Genomic DNA, 6583 nt, shown 5'->3' with positions numbered 1-6583 from the left:
TGATGCTAAAGCTGAAACTCCAATACTTTGGCCATGTGATGCAAAGAACTGACTCATCTGAAAAGACCCTGATGCTAGGAAAGACTGAAGGCAGGAGGAGAAGGGCACGACAGAGGATGAGATGGCTGGATGGCATCACTGACTCGATAGACATGAGTTTGACAAAGCTCTGGGAGTTGATGATGGACAGGGAAGCCTGGTGTGCTGTAGTCCAAGATGTCCCTAAGAGTCAGACATGACTGAGCGACTGAACTGAACTGAACTGAAAGTACATCATGCAAAATGCTGGGCTAGATAAAGCACAAGCTGGAATCAAGATTGCTGAAAGAAATACCAATAACCTCAGATACGTAGATGACACCACCCTTATGGCAGAAAGTGAAAAGGAACTGAAGAGCTCTTTGGTGAAAGTGAAAGAGGAGAATGAAAAAGCTGGCTTTAAAACTTAACATTCAAAAAACTAAGATCACAGCATCCGATACCATCACTTCACGGCAAATAGATGGGGAAACAATGGAAACAGTGACAGACTCCTTTCTTGGGCTCCAAAATCACTGCTGATGGTGATTGCAACCATGAAATTAAAAGATGCTTGCTCCTTGGAAGAAAAGTTATGACCAACCTAGACAGCATGTTAAAAAGCAGAGACATTCCTTTGCCAACAAAGGTCCATCTAGTCAAAGTGATGGTTTTTCCAGTAGTCATATACAGATATGAGAGTTGGACTATAAAGAAAGCTGAGCACTGAAGAATTGATGCTTTTGAACTATGATGTTGGAGAAGACTCTTGAGTCCCTTGGACTACAAGAAGATCAAACCAGTCAATCCTAAAGGAAATCAGTCCTGAATATTCATTGAAGGACTGATGCTGAAGCTCAAACTCCAATACTTTGGCCATGTGATGCAAAGAACTGACTCATTTGAAAAGACCCTGATGCTGGAAAAGATTGAAGGCGGGAGGAGAAGGGGACGACAGAGGATGAGATGGTTGGATGGCACCACCAACTCGATGGACGTGAATTTGAGCAAGCTCCGGGAGTTGGTGGTGGACAGGGAAGCCTGGCATGCTGCAGTCACGTGGTTGCAAAGTGTCAGACATGACTGAGTGACTGAATTAAACTGGAGTCCATAGTGTCGAAGATAACAGATAAAGAACACAGAAACGACCTGTGTTTGGATTTGCCCCTTATAAGTTGTTTCACCGCTGCCTTTCATGGCAAAACTCAAAATGTGTTTTTCCTCCCTGTTACCAGTTCTTCTTCTCATTCTCTTGAGCACACTCTAGTCAGGCATCTGTATCCACCATTCCATCAAAACTGCTCTTATCAAGGTCACCATTGATCCACCTAGTGCTAAGTTAAACAAGTCAAGTCTCTGTCATCTTCTTACTTGACCTATTTGCAATCCTGGCCCCCACTGTTTGCTTCCTCCTCCTAGAATCACTTTCCTCACTTGGCTTCCATGACACCAAGTCTCCTGATTCTCATTCTGTCTCACTGGTTGCTGCTTTTTTGGACTCTGTTCCTCCTCATTTTCTCAATCTCTTAAAACTGGAGTACCCCAGGACACAGAGCCTATACACTTCTTCTCTATCTCAGCCACTCCTGTTACAATCATAGCTCATTTTTGGCTTTAACTCTGATTGATATGCTGACCTGCACAAGTTTATCTCCAACCCTGACATCTCCACTGATCTCTTGACTTACATATCCAACTAGATATACTCCTTTGAATATGTAAAAGACATGTCCCAAACAAGCTCCTGATCTTTCCCCCCAAACTTGCTCCACAAACAAGCTTCTTCTCAATTAATGGCAATTCTACCTTTCCAGCCCCTCAGCTTAAAAACTTTGGATTTATCCTTGATGCCCCCTTCTTAGGTGGCACTAGCAGTAAAAAACTCGTGTGCCAATGCAGGAGATGTTAGAGAGGCAGGTTCAATCCCTGAGTCAGGATGATCCCCTGAAGAAGGGAATGGCGACCCACTCCAGTATTCTTGCCTGAAAAATCCCATGAACAGAGGAACCTAGCAGGCTGCCATCCATTGGACCACAAAGAGTTGTACATGACTGAAGCAACTAACTACAGCCCTCCTTTTTATGTCATGAAAGTGAAAGTGAAGTCGCTCAGTTGTGTCCGGCTCTTTGCGACCCCATGGATTGTAGCCCACAGAATTTTCCAGGCTAGAGTTCTGGAATGGGTTGCCATTTCCTTCTCCAGGGTATCTTCCTGACCCAAGGATCAAACCTGGGTCTCCCGCATTGCAGGCAGAGGCTTTACCTCTGAGCCACCAGGGAAGATTATAAATTTCTCATGGCCAAGAATTTCTGCCAATTTGGTTCACCCTTTGTGTCCTCAGAGCCTAGTGCAGAACCTGGAACATGGTGGTAACCCAACAAATATTCTAATTGATTAATTAAATAGTATAATTGATTAATTAAACTGATTTAATTAACTAATTAACAACAAATGATGAAGACAAAAGCAAGGCTGAAGTGATTTGAGGAATTGAGGAATGTGAGCTCAATCATGAAAGCAACACTTGTAGGTCAGCAGGGAAGACAAGAAATAAGGCAAGGTCATGAGACTTGAAAGACCAAAGGAAAGTTTCATTTTGCTTTATTCTGTTTTGTCTTAAGGCTGATATTTTGAGCATAGCATACTGATAGAGTGAGGGAAAGGGGCCAAGGGAGTTGGAGAGGCAGAGGGCAAAGAAAAGCCTAAATGATCTGAAGAAAGAGAAGAAAACAAGATTAAGAATGAGAAAGATTAGCCTTGACATATGAGGACCATTCCATCTTCTAAGACAGGGATTAGCAAATTTCTCTTAAAGGGCTAAATAGTAAATACTTTAGCGTTTTTTGTGTCACAGAGTCTCTGTGGTAACTACTCAGCTCTACCTTCAAACTGCAGAAAAAGCCATAGGTAATACATGAACAAGTGGGCACAGTTGCCTTCCAGTGAAATTCTATTCACAAAAGCATTCGGCAGACCCAGATGCCGTAGTTTGCCAATCTCAACTCTAAGATTAGAAGGGAGGAGGTAAGAATAAGAGCAAATGTACTTACATTTATTAATTGGGTTGGCAAGTGGTAAAAATGGTGGGTGAGTGAAGTCACTCAGTTGTGTCTGACTCTTTGTGACCCCAGACTGAAGCCTACCAGGCTCCTCCATCCATGGGATTTTCCAGGCAAGAATACTGGAGTGGGGTGCCATTTCCTTCTCCAGGAGATCTTCCCGACCCAGGGATTGAACCCAGGTCTCCCGCATTGTAGGTAGACGCTTCACCGTCTGAGCCACCAGGGAAGTCCTGCAATGGTGTATTTGTCTAATGGTATACTTGTCTAGTTACTCCTATTTTCTTTATGAATTACAAATTGGGATCACCTAACAACTTTGGGACTCAGTAGAGATTCTTTGGAGAAGAGTGAATATTTGAAATACTTAAATTATAGAAAGGAAATGGATTTCACTTGACTATGAACTATCTGCTCTTCTTTAACTTTCCGTATATTTAAGGAATGCCCTGTATCTATTAAATCCAAGACAAATTTGTTACCTAAAAAGGTAAAGCAGGGACTTCCCTGGTGGTTCAGTGGTTAAGACTCCTCACTTGCACTGCCAGGGGACATGGGTTCAATCCCTGGTCAGGGAACTAAGATTCCACATGCCACACAGTACAGCCAAAAGAAAGGTGAAGCATGCCTGGGGTATGATGACTAATCCAATGTGATGTGACTGGAGCAAAGGGCAAATGAAAGAAAACTCTAGGGTATGAGAAAAATCATGGGCACTTTCTAACACCAGCTGAGGCACTGGGAGTGTTACAACACAGATACCACTGAGGCAAAACTGAAAATATTGACTTTGGAGTCAGACCTGCGGTTGAGTACAGGCTCTGTCACTAAATCTCGCTGAACCTCAGTCTCATCATCTGTAAAAGGGATGACACTGGTACCTACATATTGGGTTGTGAGAATGAATAAGTGTGAAGTACCCAGCTTTAGCACTGGGCAATAGTTGAGTGCTCAATAACTAGTAGCTATTATTAGACATTACACTGAAGTACCAGCTTATTCAACTACTGCCCTACAACCTTCTTTTGCAGATGAATCAGGTGAAAATTCTGCAGGTTTAACAGCTGAGTCAAAAGCAGGTAAGAACCAAGAAGTATTGGAAAACATTCAAGAAGAACTAACATTTCCCTCAGTTCAGTTCAGTTCAGTTGCTCAGTTGTATCCGACTCTTTGCAACCCCATGAATCACAGCACATCAGGCCTCCCTGTCCATCACCAGCTCCCGGAGTTCACTCAAACTAACGTCCATCGAGTCGGTGATGCCATCCAGCCATCTCATCCTCTGTCGTCCCCTTTCCCTCCTGCCCCCAATCCCTCCCAGCATCAGAGTCTTTTCCAATGAGTCAACTCTTCGCATGAGGTGGCCAAAGTATTGGAGTTTCAGCTTTAGCATCAGTCCTTCCAAAGAACACCCAGGGCTGATCTCCTTTAGAATGGACTGGTTGGATCTCCTTGCAGTCCAAGGAACTCTCAAGGGTCTTCTCCAACACCACAGTTCAAAAGCATCAATTCTTCGGCACTCAGCTTTCTTCACAGTCCAACTTTCACATCCATATTTCCCCCTAAAGACTTATGGTCTGTGAAAAGACTGCGAAGCTTAAGTATCAGGAAACATCTGTCTAAAAACATTCAGACTTTTGGATAGAAATTACAACTCAACATATTATATCTCTGATCAAATGACTACTACACTTGTAGTAGCTTCTTCAGTTCAGTTCAGTTCAGTCGCTCAGTCGAGTCCGTAGCTTCTTAGGTCTTATTTTATTTGCCTCTTAAAGGGAAAAGAGGAGGGAAAGAAATTCTATCTGAAATAAGCCTGAGATCTGTAACACTAGTAAAATGCTCTAAGTGTGTGCCCTTAAAAGTGATGATTATGAAATATTGTACTGTATATCTGGAAGGTGACATCAGTTTGCCTAGAGCACATTGCCACTTTTTAGAAGTGTTGTGAAATACAGACGCAGAACCTGGCTGAAAAAAAATGGAAACAAACTGTTATCTGTCTCCTGGCGGCAAGTTTCACTCCTTTACCCCTGCTCTATTCCTTTACTTCTTACTCCTTTTCCCTGTGCTCTATAATCCTTCAGCTAAAGTCTGAGCCCAAGAAGGATCCCCAGTGCAGAAGAGTGGTCAATCACAGGAAACTCTGTATCAGCAGACATGTGTTCAAATCCCAGTCTAGCCACCTAGCTGCCTTCTTAATGTAAACTTTTCTGCTGTGTAAAATGAGGATGAATACGTAAAAGGGTTGTTGTACAGATGAAAAGAGAGAGAACATTTAAAGCATTCAGTACTGTGCTTAGCACACTGCCATCAATAAATGATAGGGAAACTAGAATTGAAAAGAGTCACGTGTACCCCAATGTTCATCGCAGCACTGTTTATAATAGCCAGGACATGGAAGCAACCTAGATGTCCATCAGCAGATGAATGGATAAGAAAGCTGTGGTACATATACACAATGGAGTATTACTCAGCCATTAAAAAGAATACATTTGAATCAGTTCTAATGAGGTGGATGAAACTGGAGCCTATTATACAGAGAGAAGTAAGCCAGAAAGAAAAACACCAATACAGTATACTAACACATATATATGGAATTTAGAAAGATGGTAACAATAACCCTGTATGAGAGACAGCAAAAGAGACACAGATGTATAGAACAGTCTTTTGGACTCTGTGGGAGAGGGAGAGGGTGGGATGATTTGGGAGAATGGCATTGAAACATGTATAATATCATATAAGAAATGAATCACCAGTCTAGGTTCGATGCAGGATACAGGATGCTTGGGGCTGGTGCACTGGGATGACCCAGAGAGATGGTATGGGGAGAGAGGTGGGAGGGGGGTTCAGGATTGGGAACACGTGTATACCTGTGGTGGATTCATGTTGATGTATGTCAAAACCAATACAGTATTTTTATTTTTTTTTTTTTTAGTTTTTTATTTTTTAAATTTTAAAATCTTTAATTCTTACATGCGTTCCCAAACATGAACCCCCCTCCCACCTCCCTCCCCACAACATCTCTCTGGGTCATCCCCATGCACCAGCCCCAAGCATGCTGCACCCTGCATCAGACATAGACTGGCGATTCAATTCTTACATGATAGTATACATGTTAGAATGCCATTCTCCCAAATCATCCCACCCTCTCCCTCTCCCTCTGAGTCCAAAAGTCTGTTATACACATCTGTGTCTTTTTTCCTGTCTTGCATACAGGGTCGTCATTGCCATCTTCCTAAATCCAATACAGTATTTTAAAGTAAAATAAAGTAAAATTTTAAAAAAATAAAAAATTAAAAAATAAATGATAGGGACTTCACTGTCATTCAGTTCAAGATATTCAACGTCTCTATAACTTTTTAAAAGACAAGAGGGGAAAACAAAATGCCAGACACTGACCCCAGGAATTCAGAGAGGTAATTAATGAAATAATGTCTAAGACACCTATTGAATGATATGGGAGAGAGGTAACACACAAGTCTCGATAAGAGAAAAAACAACGC

Source organism: Ovis canadensis, chromosome 1 (genome assembly GCF_042477335.2).
Source record: "Ovis canadensis isolate MfBH-ARS-UI-01 breed Bighorn chromosome 1, ARS-UI_OviCan_v2, whole genome shotgun sequence".
Lineage (NCBI taxonomy): Eukaryota > Metazoa > Chordata > Mammalia > Artiodactyla > Bovidae > Ovis > Ovis canadensis.
The sequence above is the reverse complement of the archived record's forward strand: the minus strand, read 5'-3'. Positions refer to the sequence as shown.